The sequence below is a fragment of the Staurois parvus genome, unplaced genomic scaffold (assembly GCF_062004578.1).
Source record: "Staurois parvus isolate SC_StPar_1 unplaced genomic scaffold, SC_StPar_1.0 ptg000042l, whole genome shotgun sequence".
NCBI lineage: Eukaryota > Metazoa > Chordata > Amphibia > Anura > Ranidae > Staurois > Staurois parvus.
In genome coordinates, this window is record NW_028317838.1 from 1,526,430 (window position 1) to 1,545,189 (window position 18,760).

At 46.0% G+C, this 18,760-nt stretch overlaps 1 pseudogene; it reads left to right on the forward strand.

Moving 5' to 3' along the window:
• Nucleotides 1-10,961, forward strand: part of LOC149470488 (uncharacterized) — a 61,652-nt pseudogene extending 50,691 nt beyond the window's left edge.
• The last annotated feature ends 7,799 nt before the right edge of the window (nt 10,962-18,760 follow it).

Here is an 18,760-nt window from a genome sequence, read left to right on the forward strand (position 1 = left end):
CCCACTATCTTCAGCTGGGCTCATTACCTCAGTGCTGAAGGACTCAGCACTTCCCCCCCTAGTGGAACAAATCCCCATATAGTCTAAACCTTGGACAAATGTATCGTCCATCCAGGACACAACCAGGTGATTTCACCTGCCTACTGTCACATAACATATGTAAATGTGACCCCCATGTCAGAGGTTTGATTTCCACCTTTATATACACAGCTACCAGCTCCACCACCTTACACTTCATACCATATACAGTTGTGTTCAAAATAATAGCAGTGTGTTGGAAAAAGTGACTAAAGCTGAAAATCCTTCTAATAGCTTTTATTTCCATCCACACAAATGCATTGGGAACACGACACATTCTATTCCAAATCACAACATGAAGAAAATACATCAAATTTGTGTTGTTCCTCTAAAAAAATATATAAACTGAGAAGTGTTTGAAGATTTTGCTTTCCTTTGAATGACTTCATGAATATTTGGTTGTAGTCGCACTGTTTCTGAGAACTGCTGTACATCTGTGTTGCATGGAGTCACCCAACTTCTGGCCCCTGTGATCAGGTATTCCAGCCCAGGATGATTGGACCACATTCCACAGTTCTTCTCTATTTCTTGGTTTGGCCTCAGAAACTGCATTTTTGATGTCACCCCACAAGTTTTCTATTGGATGAAGATCCGGGGATTGGGCTGACCACTCCATAACGTCCATCTTGTTGGTCTGGAACCAAGAGGTTGCACGTTTACTGGTGTGTTTGGGGTCGTTGTCTTGTTGGAACACCCATTTCAAGGGCATTTCCTCTTCAGCATAAGGCAGCATGACCTCTTCAAGTATTCTGATGTATTCAAACTGATCCATGATCCCTGGTATGCGATAAATAGGCCCAACACCGTAGTAACCGAAATTGACAGGTATCCGCTCCCACTTCTGCTGCAATCACCTAGGTGATCAGAAGTGGAAGTTGTCCTCCCCCCTCCCTCCCTGTAGTCTTCTGGGACACATGAAAGGTCCTAGAAGACTACGGGACCATTCACAAAGCACAGAGATACTCGCGCATGCTCAGTGGGCACCCGGATGTGAAGCCGCAAACTGTCACAGCTGGGTGCCCACACTGAAGATGCCACACTGGAAACACAGGGTGGCCGGTGAAACGGGCTTTTGGGAGGACACCACGAGATCGAGGGACAGGTAAGTGCCCGTCTTTTAAAAGTAAGCAGCTACAGTTTTTGTAGCCGCTGACTTTTATTTTTTTTTATTTTCACTGGAACTCCACTTTAATGTATGAAGATTTTATTTGTACTGTACAAATTACAACCTGTACGTTACCTCTAAGGGTTGTACCCCTTCTGACTTACTGTTGGTGAGTCCTGCAATCACATTGTTATGAGCTCCTTGTAAAACTATTATCTCTTTCCAATAAAATCTATGAACAAGAGAAGATATGGACCCCACAATTCCTCTATATACTCCACAATTCTCCCATGTGGACACCTCGTAAGTTGTTCTCCAGTATAGACTCCCAGTTTGGGGAGCTCATTTTGTCTTGGAAATTCACAAATTTTTCCTTACCGTGAGTACCCACGGTTGGATGCGCAGAAATCCCCCATAAAGCTGTGCGAACTTCGCTTACTGTGACTGCAGCTTAGCTCCACGATTCCTGCGCCTCCAACTGGGTTAGCTATCTTGAGATGTGGGGAAATGGAGCTCCAGGTACCTAGGAATGATCACATGACACTCTCAGGTTGCTGTTGGAATTCACATAGAGGCTGGCTTCAGACTCAGCCCCCGGTTTTATTACACACACACACAACACACACGCCCCCCACATGAGTCAGGTCAATCCCCTCCCACAGAACAATGCATGGGGAGTGCCTATACACAGGATGTACATTCCAATTGGAGCGTAGCCTTTCCTCTTATCTATCACCAGTCCTCCCCTCCCTCCATGAGCTCTCTGAGGGAAGCAACCTTCCCCCTTTACACCAATCCTCCCCTCCCCCCCATGAACTCTCTGAGGAGAGCAAACTTCCCATCCTATTAGCTCCTAGTGGTATGTAAATTCTCTGTACAAGCATCCCCTAGATTAAACAGTGCCAGTCTGTATCTGAATGGGCCGATAAGATCTTTATTAAAACACATCCATCCAGATACAGTTTCAGGTCGGTAATGGCTTGTAAGATTTACATGAGCCTACACACGGAGTTTGCACTGCTTGGCGCCTTGCGGTACGGAGTCCATGTGGTACTATTCTGTTGATATGTGGATACAGGCCCGCAGCCTACCGCCGGCGGCATTCGCATCGAATGCCGTGGTGGTATACACGCCGGTCTATAAGCGCAGATCTGCCATCTCATCCGTTACCGAGCTGAGTACTGTAATACATACATTGTACATGCGCATGGTTCAATTGCAGCCTTCAGAGCTTTAATTAAGCCACACGAGAGACATATGAATAACACTAATATATGACACATTTAAAGTTCAACCTGTAAATACAAAATTTCCATGACAATTTAGAAGAAGCAGCTAGAATCAAACTCACTACTCTACAGTATGGTGAAGACCAAGGAGGCCTAGCAATACCAAATGCTAGACTTTATATTATAGCTGCCCAACTTCAACATCTTACCAGGTGGGACTTAGTAGACACATTAGATCCCATCCGTTGATTGTTACTTCCATCAGATACAGATTTCACATCACTCTTACACTTGTTAATGGGCTTCAGATGGCACCAGTGGGAAAGGCATGATCTCTCATCTATTTATTCCAGTCTTTTGACTCTTGCCGAAGACCTATTAGAAAGAAATGGGAAACAGAGAAAATAAGAGAGTGGTGGGAGGTGATTGTGACCTCCATACCTCTCATCTCTCTGTCCTCTTCACAGAAACTCAGTCATTTCTTTTGCATAGAGCTTTCTGGACTCCAGCTCAATTGTTCAGCTAGGACAGGAGGGATTTCCCCTTATGACCCCAATTGTAGTGGTGATGTCGGGGATTTGATACATGTTTTGGAGATGTCCAAAATTAGTCAACAAGTGGAACAATGTGACCAGTATTATAACGTTGGTGTTCAATATTCCTCGGGTGTGCCTCTTGGTCTCAATAGAGGAGGAATTATTTACACCTCCTCCTATTACAAGTCATATAGCAATAGTGAGGCTGCTTGACCATAAAAAATATCCCGATCTTGGCTATCATCTCAAACTCCCAGCAGACAACAGTGGATTGAGCAGGTGAACTCCACATTAACATCATAGGTTTTTAAAATTTTAGCTTTTTTAGCCCCATAGAAGGAAAACGAGCCAGTTGTATCCTACTGAATGGTAACTACATGGGGGACCCATACTTGGGGTATGATCCTGTAAAAGTGACACCATAGACAAAGCAAGTTATTGTTCTGTATGATCTGTAACAGTGCCACAACCGCCTATACGTGAGAATGTATGACTCCATTGTCTGGGCTGAATGTTGGGAATACTGTGCGCACTTAAAAACTTTCTTAATAAAATATATTTGATTAAAAAAAATACTGTAGATAATGCTGTACATATTCTTTCTATTCATAAGATATATTTAGTAATGAACAATAAAAATAGAAAGCAACTTTATGTAGCCCTTTATATAGAATTTTAACTTTTTTTTTTTTGGTACAGGTGGATTGATGAACCAAGTTTTCGGTCATGTTGGTCTTCATGAATACAGCTGAGTCACATGGAAAACAAGACATATGGGTGTCTTAATTGACTGAAAGTCTTTATTGCAGCTCACTGGAGGATTCACACGGGATACAAGTCATATCTGTGTTCTAAAAGTCATGGTTTGGATCCTCTTCCACATTGATCCAGCCTCAGATGACAACAGGAGAAAAGGAATTTCAGTGTTTTGGAAGTGACAATGGCTTTACACTAAAGTCCAAACCACATATACATAAGAGGAGTCATTTCATACTACTTCTTGTTTGGAGATTTTACAATGGAGAGAAAATATATCACACACCAGAAGGTTCACAAGGGAGAGAAGCCATATCATTGTTCTAAATGTGACAAAACTTTTACACGCAAGAGAGACCTTATGGTACACCAAAGAGTTCACACTGGAGAGAAGCCATATCAGTGTTCTGAATGTGATAAAGCTTTTACAGTGAAGTCACATCTTATCACACACCAGAGGATTCACACTGGAGAGAAGTCATATCAGTGTTCTGAATGTGATAAAGCTTTTACACAGAAGTCAAATCTTATCACACACCGGAGGATTCACACTGGAGAGAAGTCATATCAGTGTTCTGAATGTGATAAAGCTTTTACTCAGAAGTCAAGTCTTATCACACACCAGAGGGTTCACACTGGAGAGATATATCAGTGTTCTGAGTGTGATAAAGCTTTTACTCAGAAGTCAAGTTTTATCAGACACCAGAGGATTCACACTGGAGAGCTATATCAGTGTTCTGAATGTGATAAAGCTTTTACTCAGAAATCACATCTTATCACACACCAGAGGAGTCACACTGGAGAGAAGCCATATCAGTGTTCTAAATGTGATAAAGCTTTTACTCATAAGTCACATCTTATCAGACACCAGAGGATTCACACTGGAGAGAAGTCATTTTAATGCTCTCCATGTGACAAAACTTTTACAGTTAATGCCGGTCTAATCTATCACCGGAGGATTCACAAATTTCAGCATTGATTAAATTCTGGAAGAAAAGAGATATTAAATAAGTTTCAGGTGTCACAAGTTAGTTTCACATCCCCAATGTCATCCCACAAGCTAGAGAAGAAGGGATAAGATAAAATGTTACCTTAAAAGAAACAAACTAAAATCTGAGCAAACTGGAATGTAATCGGATGAACTGAGTTTAGTGCTTATGTCCATCAATACACAACTAGAAGGGATTTGAATATTTTATCTTTGACAATCTTTTTTAAGATAAGCATCAATAACTGAACAGATTCCCTCATGATTCTCATCCTTATCTTTTTTATGGAGCTTTGAATGAACATGTAACGCATTTTCATGATATACCAACTGAGTTGTGTTTCCAAGCATTTTCTTCATTTCTGGATCCTGAGGTAATACATGACCAACACTGCCTCAGTACCAGAGACTAGGATGGGGTCTATTATCTTACCAAGTCTCTGAAGCCTCAGTGGGAGAGTCCATTCCAGGTTCTTCTGACTATTGATACATCATCAGCCAGGCTTGAGGTCTCCAGCTAAGCCCACCTTGTCCAATCCTCCCATTACATGTTCCATCTCCTCTCCCATTATCAATGCCTTCTTTCCACATTTCATCTCCTCTCATTATTATTATTATACAGGATTTATATGGCGCCAACAGTTTGCTCAACGCTTTACAATATAACGGGAGACAATACAGCAACAATACAGTTAAATACAAGCGGAATAGGAGGATCCTTCTCCTCGGAGCTTACAGTCTAGGAGGGAGGGGCTAGTGGTACAGAAGGTAGTAACTGGGGGATGGACTGGTTGGAAGAGTAGAAGATTCCATTGGTGATGTAATTTGGGGCAGAGTTATAAATTACTTTATATGTTATTGTTAATGTTTTGAATTTTCTCCGTTGGGCAATGGGAAGCCAGTGGAGGGATTGGCAGAGGGGGGTGGAGGACACTGAATGGAGGCCAGTGGAGGGATTGGCAGCGAGGGGTGGCTGATACAGAATGGTTAGTAAGGTGGATGAGTCTGGCAGAAGCATTCATGATAGACTGAAGAGGGGATAGCCTGCAATGTGGTCGGCCAATGAGGAGAGATATAACAAGGGAGTGAATAAGTTGCTTAGTGGTTTCCAAGCTTAAGAACGCCATATCTTGGAGCTGTTGTGGAGGAGAAGTCTACAAGATTTGGACAGTGATTGGATTTGGGAATGAAAAGACAGATGGGAGTCTAGAATTACACCAAGTACCCTGGCATGAGGGGAGGAACTGATGATTTTGTTATTGATCTTGATGGAGAAGTCGGGGGAGGGGGCACAGGCTGGAGGGAATACTAAGAGTTCAGTTTTGGAAAGATTGAGTTTGAGGAAGTGGAGTGACATCCATGCCAATATGTCGCTTAGTAGGTTAGTAAAGCGAGAGAAGACTGAAGGGGCGAGGTGAGGAGGAGATTGAAGGGGTGAGGTGAGGGGTAGATAGATTTGTGTGTCATTAGCATAGAGGTGGTACTTAAAGCCATGGGAGTTTATTCAGTGACAAAGGGAGGAGGAGTAGATGGAGAAGAGTAGGGGTCCAAGGACGGAACCTTGAGGGACCCGCTACAGAAAGAGGGAGTAGAGAGGAGGAGGCAGAGTTATAGGTAATGCTGATGGAGCGCTGCGATAGGTAGGAGGAGAACCAGGAGAGAGCAGAGTCTTGGAGGCAAAAAGAGTTGTTTTTTTTTTTGAGGAGGGGATAGTCAAGTGTATCAAAAGCTGCAGAGAGGTCAAGCAGTAAGAGTACTGAGTAGTGGCCATTGGTTGGGATGAGTACTGAGTAGTGGCCATTGGTTGGGATGAGTACAGAGTAGTGGCCATTGGTTGGGATGAGTACTGAGTAGTGGCCATTGGTTGGGATGAGTACGGAGTAGTGGCCATTGGTTGGGATGAGTACTGAGTAGTGGCCATTGGTTGGGATGAGTGCGGAGCAGTGGCCATTGGTTGGGATGAGTGCGGAGCAGTGGCCATTGGTTGGGATGAGTACGGAGCAGTGGCCATTGGTTGGGATGAGTACGGAGCAGTGACCATTGGTTGGGATGAGTACGGAGCAGTGACCATTGGTTGGGATGAGTACGGAGCAGTGGCCATTGGTTGGGATGAGTACGGAGTAGTGGCCATTGGTTTTAGCAGTTAGTAGATCATTAGTGAGGTTTAGTAGGGCAGTGTCAGTGGAGTGTAGTGAGCGAAAGCCAGACTGTAAAGGGTCGAGAAGGTTGTTGTCGGTGAGGTAGGAGCTCAGGCGATTGTAGACTAAGCGTTCTAGGAGTTTAGAGGTAAATGGCAGCAGGGAGATGGGTCTTAAGTTGTTCAGGTTGGTGGGGTCCAGGGAGGGCTTGTTAAGTATGGGTGTGATGTGCGCGTGCTTTAGAGGGGAGGGGAAGGCACCAGTAGAGAAGGAAAGATTGAAGATGTGAGTGAGGGAGCATAGGATGGAAGAAGAGGATGACCGTAGTAGTTGTGAGGGGACAGGATCCAGGGGGCAGGTAGTGAGACGGGCTTCTGAGAGAACCTTAGTAACCTCTTCGGTAGTAGGAAGGTCAAAAGAGGAAAGTGTTGAGGGAGGTTTAGTATAAGGTATGCTAAGTGGGATGGATGTCTGTGCAGTGGAGATGTCCCTATGAATTGCATCAATCTTGTTTTTGAAGTGATTTGCAATCTCGTGAGCAGTGAGTGAGGTACTGGGTGGAGGTGCAGAAAGCTGAGAGTTAGAAGTAGAGAAGAGATGACGAGGACTGGATGACAAGGTATTGATGAGAGTGACAAAGTAGGCTTGTTTGGCAGCATGGAGGGAGGAATTGTATGTGAAGAAAGCAGATATATATCGGGTGAATGCTTGGTGAGATTTGGTTTTATGCCACATTTGCTCCAGCACACGACTATGTCGTTTAAGATCTCTGGTGTTGTCAGTCTGCCAAGGTTGTAATGGTCGGGGCCTGATGATTCATGTTAGAGGAGCAAGTGAGTCTAATGTGGATGAAAGTGAACTGTTGTAGACAGCAGTGGCCAGGTCAGGGCAGGACAGGGGAGAGATTCTGTCATAGAGTTGGTCAGTTGCAGAGTGGAAGGGAGAAGGGTTCAAGTTGTGAAGGTTTCTGCAGGTGATTGCTGATTGGAGGGATAAGTGTTTGAAGATGAGGAGACTGAAGGTGATGAGATTGTGATCATAGAGAGGAAAGGGGGTGTTTGTGAGGTTGTAGGATATCCTCTCATGGGTGACAACCTTTCAGGCAGGTCTGTGTCTGTGACACCAGCTAGAAAGAAGTCTCTGTTCAGTGAGAAAACAACATCCCAAGCTGATGCAGGCCTTCCAATACTGAGTTACTGCTGATTTAGGGGATGTATTCAGCAGTAAAACGTAAGCCCAGCTGGCCACTTGTGTTCCATGTGGTTCTGCCAAATGGGATTCCATCAGGTGAAGATCAGAAATCCTTGTTCCATGTTTTCTCTTTCCAGCTATTACTCCTCTCCATAGACTAATCACACAATACAACTGCCAGAGATCTGAACTTACAAAGTGCTGAGTGTGCGGTCATATTCCTACCACTTCTTCCGGGGGACTGACATTCCTCTGATTGGGGTTCACAATAATCACTCTGAGTGCACACATCTCTTTTTGGTGGAAAGTTTGTAAAGAAAACTTCTTCTCCCTGGAAATATTACAACGTTGGCACCAAAGTGTAACTATGGGCAAAATCACTAATGACATTAATAATGAAATCTGTCATTAGCAGAGCAGGTTTTGCTTTTCTGATTCTCCTATTGTATTTTTTTTTTTATTGTACCTCGCAGTAGATTGTTTTTTTTTTGTACTTCCTGTAGAAGACTAAGTCTTTTGGGAAAAATGGCAGTTGGAGAGGTTGGGGCAAATCCTATAACACTGCTGGGGGTGCTCACAACTGTCGGTTGTCATTCATATGGGGGTTGGATCTTATAGAGAACCTGTTGCTGTAACTGCTGTAGAAGCGTTAGCTGAAGTTGGGCTTTACTTGTTGTGTGTCTTACTTATAATCTATCTAAGACTTCCCTGTACAGGGTGACAACGCTGCTGTGTAATGTTCCTGCAGAATGATCAGAGTTGTCACCCTGTTACAGAAGGTGGGAAAATAACAGATCTACAGACAGGACCAACAGCTGATACAACTATGTTGCAGAGGGAACTCTGGGAATGCTAATGACAGATTGCATTACACATTCAGTTAGCAGACTTCCTGCTGTTGGTCTGATGTTTGAATTGTGTTCTGATATTTACTGTCCTGCTGTAAAAGGTGTAAATGATCGCCCGCATGTTTCCTGTAGTAGCAGGGACTACAAACTCATATCAGGAATAGTAGGATGGCTACCTACCCAAGAGGGTCACCTTTTTGGATTTGGGGGGAAACATTTCACATGGTTTCTTTCCATTAATGACACCGACAAGGGGAGTCTCACTTCACTAACAATAGGAGAGCCAATCACAGGCCAGTAACATTTCATGTTGTCTCAATGTATTGCAGAATGTTTAATCCCCATTGGTCCAATGGATTACTAGTCCTTCCAGATGCATTGCTTCTTGTGTGGAAGGAGCGCCCTAAAATGGCTTCCCTTCTATTCCACCCATAGCTGTACTTTAGGTCATGTTGCCCCTCCCCCATATCTGTAAGGGAAAGCCTTAATTTCTCCCAATACTCCCCTGGCCTTCCAGTGAGAAGAAACATTTTCTCTGGAGTGGAGATGTTTTATGCAGTGAGCCCTTCATAGACGGGATGGGGAATCTAAGTAATCTAAGATAAGTAAGATGAACCGGTGTACTGGAGTCATGGATCAGATAACCAATGACACCATTGATGGTATAGCAGAGCTGACAGCAGAAGTGGCTCCATCACCTAATGTGGTGTCACAGAACTACATGGCGGCTGACTATCTCTCAGAAGATCAAGGCGGAGTCTACAAACTGGTGTCAGAGAGTGTTGTACATTTATATTAGATCATGAGGATCTCAGAAGGGGATATCTACACAAGGTAAAGGAGTTCCAACAGTCACCTGGGTGGGGGGAAGTGGGATCCATTTTCTTGGATGGGTTTAGTTGGAACTTGGTTGAGTAATATGGTGGCTTTGCTTCTTAGGCCATTAGTTGCTACTATAGATTTGATGATAATTGTATACATTGTTGCTGTTGTGTGTTTTGCTGCCAGTTAATTTTGCTTGTTTATGCACATGATTACATTCACATTTTAGAACAGAAGATTATTTAAAACCCCAAAAACTTTTTCTTATTTTCTGAAAGCAGAGACCCTGGAGAATAAAATGGTGGTGGTTTTTATCACACAATATTAGCACAGCTGGCTATGAAATGCATATTTTCAGTAAAAAAACCTCAATACCGATAATTCCAGTGCAGACAAACACAATATATGACCCAATTTGATGAAATATGTAAGATGAGGTTGGCATCAAGTATATAGATACCAAACGTCAAACTTTAAAAATGGCATGTGCTTGTGAAATGGTGACAAACTTCAGTACCAGAAATTGTCCATAGGTGACGCTTTCAAAGCCTTTACAGTCATCAGTTTATATAGTGAACCATGAATGATGGCCCTAGAGTTATTCCTCTCCCTCTGGTGTGTGCAGAGATATGTACAATGTGTAGTGTGATTGATGTTTTCCTACATAACCGCACCCAACCCTTGCAATTGCTCATGTATACGGGAACTGGGGGCTTTAAAATGTGTTTTGTGTGTTTTTTCATTTACAGCGTGTTACTTTACACTTTTCTTTCTCTGAACTTTATTATTGCCATATAGGGGGTTAATAGCCTCGCATGTGATAACATATTGCTGGTCACAGGTCCTCTTTAAAGAAACACAAGAGGTCTATCAGACTCCTAATGTCACCTCTGGTCCCCAAAAAAGATAGTCAAGCACAGATCATGTTTGATCAGCTCCTTGAAGACACGAATGTACATCTGCCAAATCTGTATCTGAGTAGACCATAGAAGCAGCATTAGAAAGAAATGTGAGTATGGCTTCAGTCAGGCGATGGTCCTGGTGGTCATGGTCTTGTTCTCCTTCAGGTCCCCTCACCTTGTAGGGTTACATAAGTGGAAGGGGCTGGTATTAATGAGGGGTGTGTCATATGTTAATCAGTTTCTTAGCATAGATGATATAAATGGTATAAATAGATCCTTGAAATGTAAACAATCTATCTCTTTCCTTCTGTTGTTAAAGTGTCACATGTATATGATGAATAAAGTTGGGTGATATTTTCACAGCACAATACCGTGGTCTGGGTTCTTCTACAACAGATCCCCCCAAAAATGTCCTCTTCCAGTTCTAGGAGTCTGGTGGAATGGTACACAAGCTGATGGTATCTCTTAGGCCCCTTGTACATGGGGGGTCCGGCCCCTGTGGGTGCAATGCTGGCATTATAATACACCTGGTAGGCACAGGTACAGCGTCCAGCCCCGCTGCCTGCAGCCTGTCAAAGTCTACACTACATGGTTGCCTAAGCCTCCTTATGGTGGTCATTAGATTTTGGGAGCTGCATGTGGCAAGGCTGCCAGAAAGTCGCTCACTTGGGGTGTCCTCATACTGGGGAGAAGTAGCAGAATGTGTTTTGGGGTGTAATTCCACATATTCCCAAGGCGTGTGCCAGAAATAGCTCATTAAATTACATTTTGTTTTTCATTTTCCAATAACTTATGGCAAACACTGTAAATGTTCCATGGACACAACATGCCTCTCAGCACATACCTTGGGATGTATCCTTCCCATAAAGGGGACATTTGGGGGTGTTTGTAAGGTCCGGGCATTTTACTGCCTCAAGAAATGTGATCGGCAGTCAGAAAGTAACAGCGACGTAAAAGCTGCATAAATTCCATTCTATATCCTATAGTTTGTAGACGCCATAAATTCACATAGACCAATCAATATCCACGGATTCAGCTATGCTTCTACCAAAGACACGGAGCAGAATACACGTTGTACTACATGTATGAAGAAATCTGATTTTATGGGACATGTCTTATAACAAAGTAGAAGATATCATTTAATCCAATCTGAAAATCAGTGTTGCTCTCTCTCATACACGCCATATTCATGTACATATATAATATACAATAAAAGTCCTTATAATTGGAACAGTTCAATCAAATATTGTGCTAGAATAAAGGTGTTTGATATAGAATGTGCTCCAGAAAGACTGCAGTGCTCCCCCGTGAAATCTGCACCTCCACCTATGGATAAGGATGGCCGCTCATCTCATAGTATGGACCTATAAACTAATATAGGTCAACCAAGCAAAATGATTCCATCAAAAATATAATTTGTATTAAAAAATAAATCCCAGTGCTGATCAAATACCACCAAAGAAAGCTCTATTTGTGTGCAAAATGATATCAATTTAATTTGTGTGCAGTGTTGCATGACCGCACAATTGCCAGTGTTGAATGGCAAAAAATACTTCGGTCATAAAGGGAGTAAAACGTTCCGGAGCTGAAGTAGGTAATAACTCTTGCTGTCATCATACAGTTTGGTTTCATTTTCTTGTGACATTTCTTGGGCTGGTGGTGGTGATCACACATATACAGAGACAGGAAGTCTATATGGAAGACAGGAGGGGATGTCAGGCACAGACAGGAAGTGATGTCGGGCAAAGATGGGAAGTGATGTCGGGCACAGACGGAAAGTGATGTCGGGCACAGACGGAAAGTGATGTCGGGCACAGACGGGAAGTGTTGTCAGGCACAGACGGGATTTGATGTCGGGCACAGACAGGAATTGAGGTCAGGCACATGCAGGAAGTGAGGTTGGGCACAGGCAGGAAGGGATGTCAGGCAAAGACAGGAAGGGATGTCAGGCACAGACGGGAAGTGATGTCAGGCACAGATGGGAAGTGATGTCAGGCACAGACGGGAAGTGATGTCAGGCACAGACGGGAAGTGATGTCAGGCACAGATAGGAAGTGATGTCAGGCACAGACAGAAAGTGATGTCGGGCACAGACGGGAAGTGATGTCGGGCAAAGACGGGAAGTGATGTTGGGCACAGACGGGAAGTGATGTCGGGCACAGACGGGAAATGATGTCAGGCACACGCAGGAAGTGAGGTCGGGCACACGCAGGAAGTGAGGTCGGGCACAGGCAGGAAGGGATGTCAGGCACAGACAGGAAGTGATGTCAGGCACAGAAGGAAAGTGATGTCAGGCACAGACGGGAAGTGATGTCAGGCACAGACGGGAAGTGATGTCGGGGACAGACGGGAAGTGATGTTAAGTACAGGCAGGAAGTGATGTCATGTACAGACGGCAAGTGAGGTCGGGCACAGACGGGAAGGGATGTCGGGGACAGACAGGAAGTGATGTTGGGCAAAGACAGGAAGTGAGGTCAGGCACAGACAGGAAGCTCCATGTGGGAGGAATTATAGAGGAGACTTTGCTGGAAGTGTGAGCTGAGGAGGTAAGAGATTGTATTTGATCATATCTCCCATCACTCTCCCTTGTGTGACACCATATTTCTCTGTCCCTCTTTGTCCTGTAAATGTCCCTCTTTTCGGTGTGATGTAGACACAGACATATGAACAGACAATAGAACGGCCCAAAGTCTTCATATGGCTCTCAGATTTCACATTATTTCTCGTATTGAAGTGAAAACTCGGATAGAAAAGAAAAGTACTAGTGAGATCAGACATAAGTCGGTGTGTCGTGGTATAGGGGCCTGCCAATTACTAATCCCCTTATTAATGCCATTAATGCCTTGTATCACATGACCTCAGCATCCTGCTCTGTATAGTTCCAATTGTCCTCTGTGTCACTCAGCCAAATGGCCTAACTCAATTACTGTGGGCCCCCCTCCCTCCCGGCCAGCTGCCCTGCCAACTCGCCGCACACCTCCCAAATTGCCTTTCATCGAGGCAGACATCATCCCTGCCCCCAGGATGTCCCTGCTACCAGCCTGATTCATCCCTGGGGTCTAGTGTTCACCCCTCCCCCTCTCATCCTGCAGCCCTGGGATGAGAGGTGAGACTTCCACCACCCCATCCTGTCTCTTCCTCTCTGGCAGTGGAGAGGTGGCGAGATTCACACCTCTCCATGGAGAGGTGTGAACCTCCCACAGGGATGGCCCTGGCTCCAGCATCTAGCTGACACCATCTCAGCCCTGACATCCGCAGCACGGGCACACAAATTTCCCGCGCACGCAGATGACATGGAACAAAGGTCACGCTCATGAGAGCACAACCCCTGCCCAGGGGGCATGCCTCATTGCCGGGCAATGAGGCACGCCAGCACCGGCCCCGGTTGCCAAGGCGGCCGGGAAGCGTCCCACACGAGTTTAAGAGGCTGGTGCCGGGCGCATTCCGTTGTGCAGTCATCAAAGGATTCCCAGCTATGGAGGGACCTTTGTTACTAGACTCTGCCAGCCCACCCCTCTGCCTCACAGAGACCCCACAGGAGGGGAGAGACAGCCTGCCTGCTATTGCCAGAGACCCCACAGAAGGGGAGAGACTATCACAGCCTGCCTGTCATTGTCAGATACCCTAGAGAAGAGGGAGAGACTATCACAGCCTGCCTGTCATTGCCAGAAACCCCTCAGAAGGGGGAGAGACTATCAAAGCCTGCCTGCCATTGCCAGAGACCCCACAGAAGGGGAGAGACTATCACAGCCTGCCTGTCATTGTCAGATACCCTAGAGAAGAGGGAGAGACTATCACAGCCTGCCTGTCATTGCCAGAAACCCCTCAGAAGGGGGAGAGACTATCAAAGCCTGCCTGCCATTGCCAGAGACCCCACAGAAGGGGAGAGACTATCACAGCCTGCCTGTCATTGTCAGAGACCCTAGAGAAGAGGGAGAGACTATCACAGCCTGCCTGTCATTGCCAGAGACACCTCAGAAGGGGAGAGACTATCACAGACTGCCTGTCATTGCCAGAGACCCCACAGAAGGGGGAGAGACATCACAGCCTGCCTGCTATTGCCGGAGACCCCACAGAAGGGGAGAGACTATCACAGCCTGCCTGTCATTGCCAAAGACCCCACAGAAGGGGGATAGACTATCACAGCCTGCCTGTCATTGCCAGAAATGCCTCAGAAGGGGGAGAGACTATCACAGCCTGCCTGTCATTGCCAGAGACCCTACAGAAGGGGGAGAGACTATCACAGCCTGCCTGTCATTGCCAGAAACCCCTCAGAAGGGGGAGAGACTATCACAGCCTGCCTGTCATTGTCAGAGACCCTACAGAAGGGGAGAGACTATCACAGCCTGCCTGTCATTGCCAGAGACCCCACAGAAGGAAGAGAGACCATCACAGCCTGCCTGTCATTGCCAGAAACCCCTCAGAAGGGGGAGAGACCATCACAGCCTTCCTGTCATTGCAGAAACCCCTCAGAAGGGGGAGAGACTATCACAGCCTGTCTGTCATTGTCAGAGACCCTCAAAAGGGGGAGAGACAATCATAGCCTGCCTGCTATTGCCAGAGACCCTACAAAAGGGGGAGAGACTATCACAGCCTGCCTGTCATTCCCAGACACCCCTCAGAAGGGGAGAGACTATCACAGACTGCCTGTCACTGCCAGAGAACACACAGAAGGGGGAGAGACCATCACAGACTGCCTGCTATTCCCAGAGACCCCACAGAAAGGGATAGACTATCACAGACTGCCTGACATTGCCAGAGACCCCACAGAAGGGGGAGAGACAATCATAGCCTGCCTGCCATTGCCAGAGACCCCACAGAAGGGGGAGAGTCTATCATAGCCTGCCTGCTATTGCCAGAGACCCCACAGAAGGGGGAGAGACTATCACAGCCTGCTTGTCATTGCCAGTGTCATGGAAATTTTGTATTTACAGGTTGAACTTTAAATGTGTCATATATGAGTGTTATTCATATGTCTCTCGTGTGGCTTAATTAAAGCTCTGCAGGCTGCAATTGGGCCATGCGCATGTACAATGTATGTATTACAGTACTCAGCTCGGTAATGGATGAGATGGCAGATCTGCGCTTATAGACCGGCGTGTATACCACCACGGCATTCGATGCGACATTCGTTGTGACACACAGCATATAGCTCTAGCTTTTCCCTGTAGTTCACTAACTTTGTCCATATGGGCCTGGACCTTGTCATCGGTGTCTTCTATCCAAGTACAACAATCCTCTCCGATGAACTCACAGAACCCCCCTTTGGCGGCTAAAAGGTAATCAAGGGCCATCTTCTCCTGAAGCACTAAAATTCCCATCTGCCGTTGTTCTTGGGCAATTTCTCTGACAGCCTCTACGGTCTCATTAAACATACTATCCACGATGACAGAAAAATTGTTAAGGTGCTTCATAAGTTCTATTCCCCAACCTGTCCATGAGGGGAACCAAGCCCATGCTTGGTTGCCCTCAGAGAACAGCTCCCTGCGAACTCTCCCTGCCATCCTTACCTTCTTGTGGACCATCAACTCTTCATGATCCATCACTACATAGGATGCTGGGACTAGCTTTATGAGGGCACACAAACCTTTCGTGTTCTGGAGAAATGTTCTGCTGAACAAATAGGCTGCCGAACCACACAGAAAATAGTATGGACCTGTCAGAGCAGAGCAGGAGGAGTTCTTCATTCGGCCTCTGGCACTGAACAACAGTTGCACAGACTGGGGAATTGCTCCCTCAGTCTGCACATCACATCCGTCCTTCCAACACACGTGGTCTGGTCGGTCAGTGTGGTTACTCAGAAAGGAAGTCTGGTTAGTCAGATTGACAGTTATACCTCCCTCGCAGGTGGTAGTCCCAACAAACTTGTTACCTGTGCCAAAGCTGATGTTAAAGCACACCTGAGGGCTGCCTAGCTGTCCAGTTACCCATAATGGACTGGTGAGGGTCCTACAGGAGCTAGAGCTAATATTGGTGCTAAAACTGATGTTACCTGCTAAAAATGTGTCATTGAGTTCTACCGACAAATGTCTACGTGGGGGCTGACTAGGGGTCCCTTGCTTTTTCATGCCAACGTGGATGTCATATAGGGCATGAACAGCGGCCATTGCGGACATGTGATGACTGGGTGGGGGCTTAGAGCATACCCAACAGTTGGTTTTGTTGGCGGTTCTGGCTAAACGCAGATGCATTTTAAATAAAAGGTTGGGGTATCTGCCGTCTTTTCCTCCGTTCACACACATGTAAGACATACAAACAACAAGAAAAAGGAAAATTACACCCTTCATTCTCTGGTGTAGCTGAAAAGCTTCTTGCAGTGGCTTGCGTGCACCCAGTTGTCTCGTCCCTCGAGCTTGAGTGAGGTAGGTGTCATCAGCTGGACTTGGTATGGTCCGGTGAACCGTGGCTCGAGTCCGGTTCTTTGATGTTTCTTTAGTACGACCCAATCACCTGGCTCAATAGAAAGAACACCTGTTATTGCATTTGGATCGGGGAGCGATTTGCGAATCCGGTGGTGTATCTTCTGCAGCTCCCGTTGCAGAGATTGCACATAACCTGTAAGCTGTGAATGCAAAGATGACAACTGTTGAGGAAAGTACAACCCTGTTTTTGGAGGTCCCCCAAACAACACATCGTAGGGTGACAGCCCATGTGGTTGCCGAGGGGCATTCCGGATGGAATAGAGGGCAATGGGGAGACACTCAGGTCAAGGTTTTTTGGTATCGGCCATGATTTTGGAGATCCTGTTTTTAAGGATTCCGTTGAGACGTTCAACCTTACCGCTACTCTCGGGGTGATACGGGGTGTGTAGCCATTGGTTGATGTGAAAGGCTTTACATACCTCTGCAAAGATCTGTCCAGTGAAGTGTGACCCCCTATCGGACTCAATGGCTTCAGGTAGACCCCAGCGGCACACAACCTCAGACAGGTATTTCTTCACCATGGTACTAGCGTTGGCACACGTCAACTCACATGCCCTGGCCAGTGCCCACAGCTCAGCTTCCTGAGCTGACATATGTGCATTCAAAGAGCCCTTTTCCACAACTAGTGTGTGGCTTACCGTCTTGGGTGTAGTACCTGGAACCATCGACAAAAAGATTTTTCGCTTCCGGTAGTGGCGCTTCCTTCACTGGGCTGATCGCCGCTGACTCCAGTTCCATCAGAGAAATGCAGTCATGTCCTTTGGAAGAGAGATTAGTAGTGGACAAAGAACTCATGTTAGCAGAAGAGGTGTTAGTATTGTTAGTCGGGTTGCAAAATTCAGCACTGTCGTTGCTGTCCCCCCCTTCTCATCTTCCAACACAGGAAGAAGAGAAGCTGGGTTAAGAATAGTGCATCGTTTGATAGTGAGGTTAATAGGGATTAGGAGGGCTTTCCCCTTAGAGGGGTACCTTGCCTTGGATGTCCTGTTTTCGCAAGACCGTTCTTGCTGCACTGGTGTCGGTGAGGCAAGGGAGGGGATGTTTTAATTCCTCTAGAAAAAGATGGATCTGGGCCGACACCGATTTGCCAACTTCCTATGAGAATTCATAGGAGTTACTTACCATGGTGGTCACAGGGGCGGAGGACTCATCAGGAATGAACTGCCACCGACCTTTAGGTAATTGGGGACAGCTCCTCCTCATGTGCCCCGTTTGGTGGCACTGGAAGCACCTGGGTGGGGGCCTATCCTTCCTGTGACCCAGATCCCTTGGTTTTTTGTGTGGGGTCTGGGACATAAGAACTTTGGCCTTCTCCTGTTTTCTTCTATCCATTTCCCTCTCTATTGCTGCAAGAGTGGAGAGGATAGCAGGGATAGACATCTCATTATATTCGGGTCGGGCCAGAACTAGCCTTTCCCGAATTTTAGTATCGATGCCTTCCAAAAATTTGGCCCGCAACAGAATGTGCGTCGCGGTCACCTTTACCCCTTCAGTTGGAGCATCAGGTCCAACTTCCAGATCCGCATCCAGTGCCGTCTGCTTGAGACGGCGCCAGAAGCAGGCGCTTTCCTCATTAGGACCCTGGGTGAGCTTCATCATGTCCGTAGTAGAGGTAGCACCATACATTTCTGGAAGCTTTGCCTTTAGCTGTGCACAGAACTCTTTGCCCCCTGAAGTCATCTCCTCATGAGTGGTTATAGAGCACCCTGCAATCACTGTACTGGCCACTTCCATGCCCACCTTCC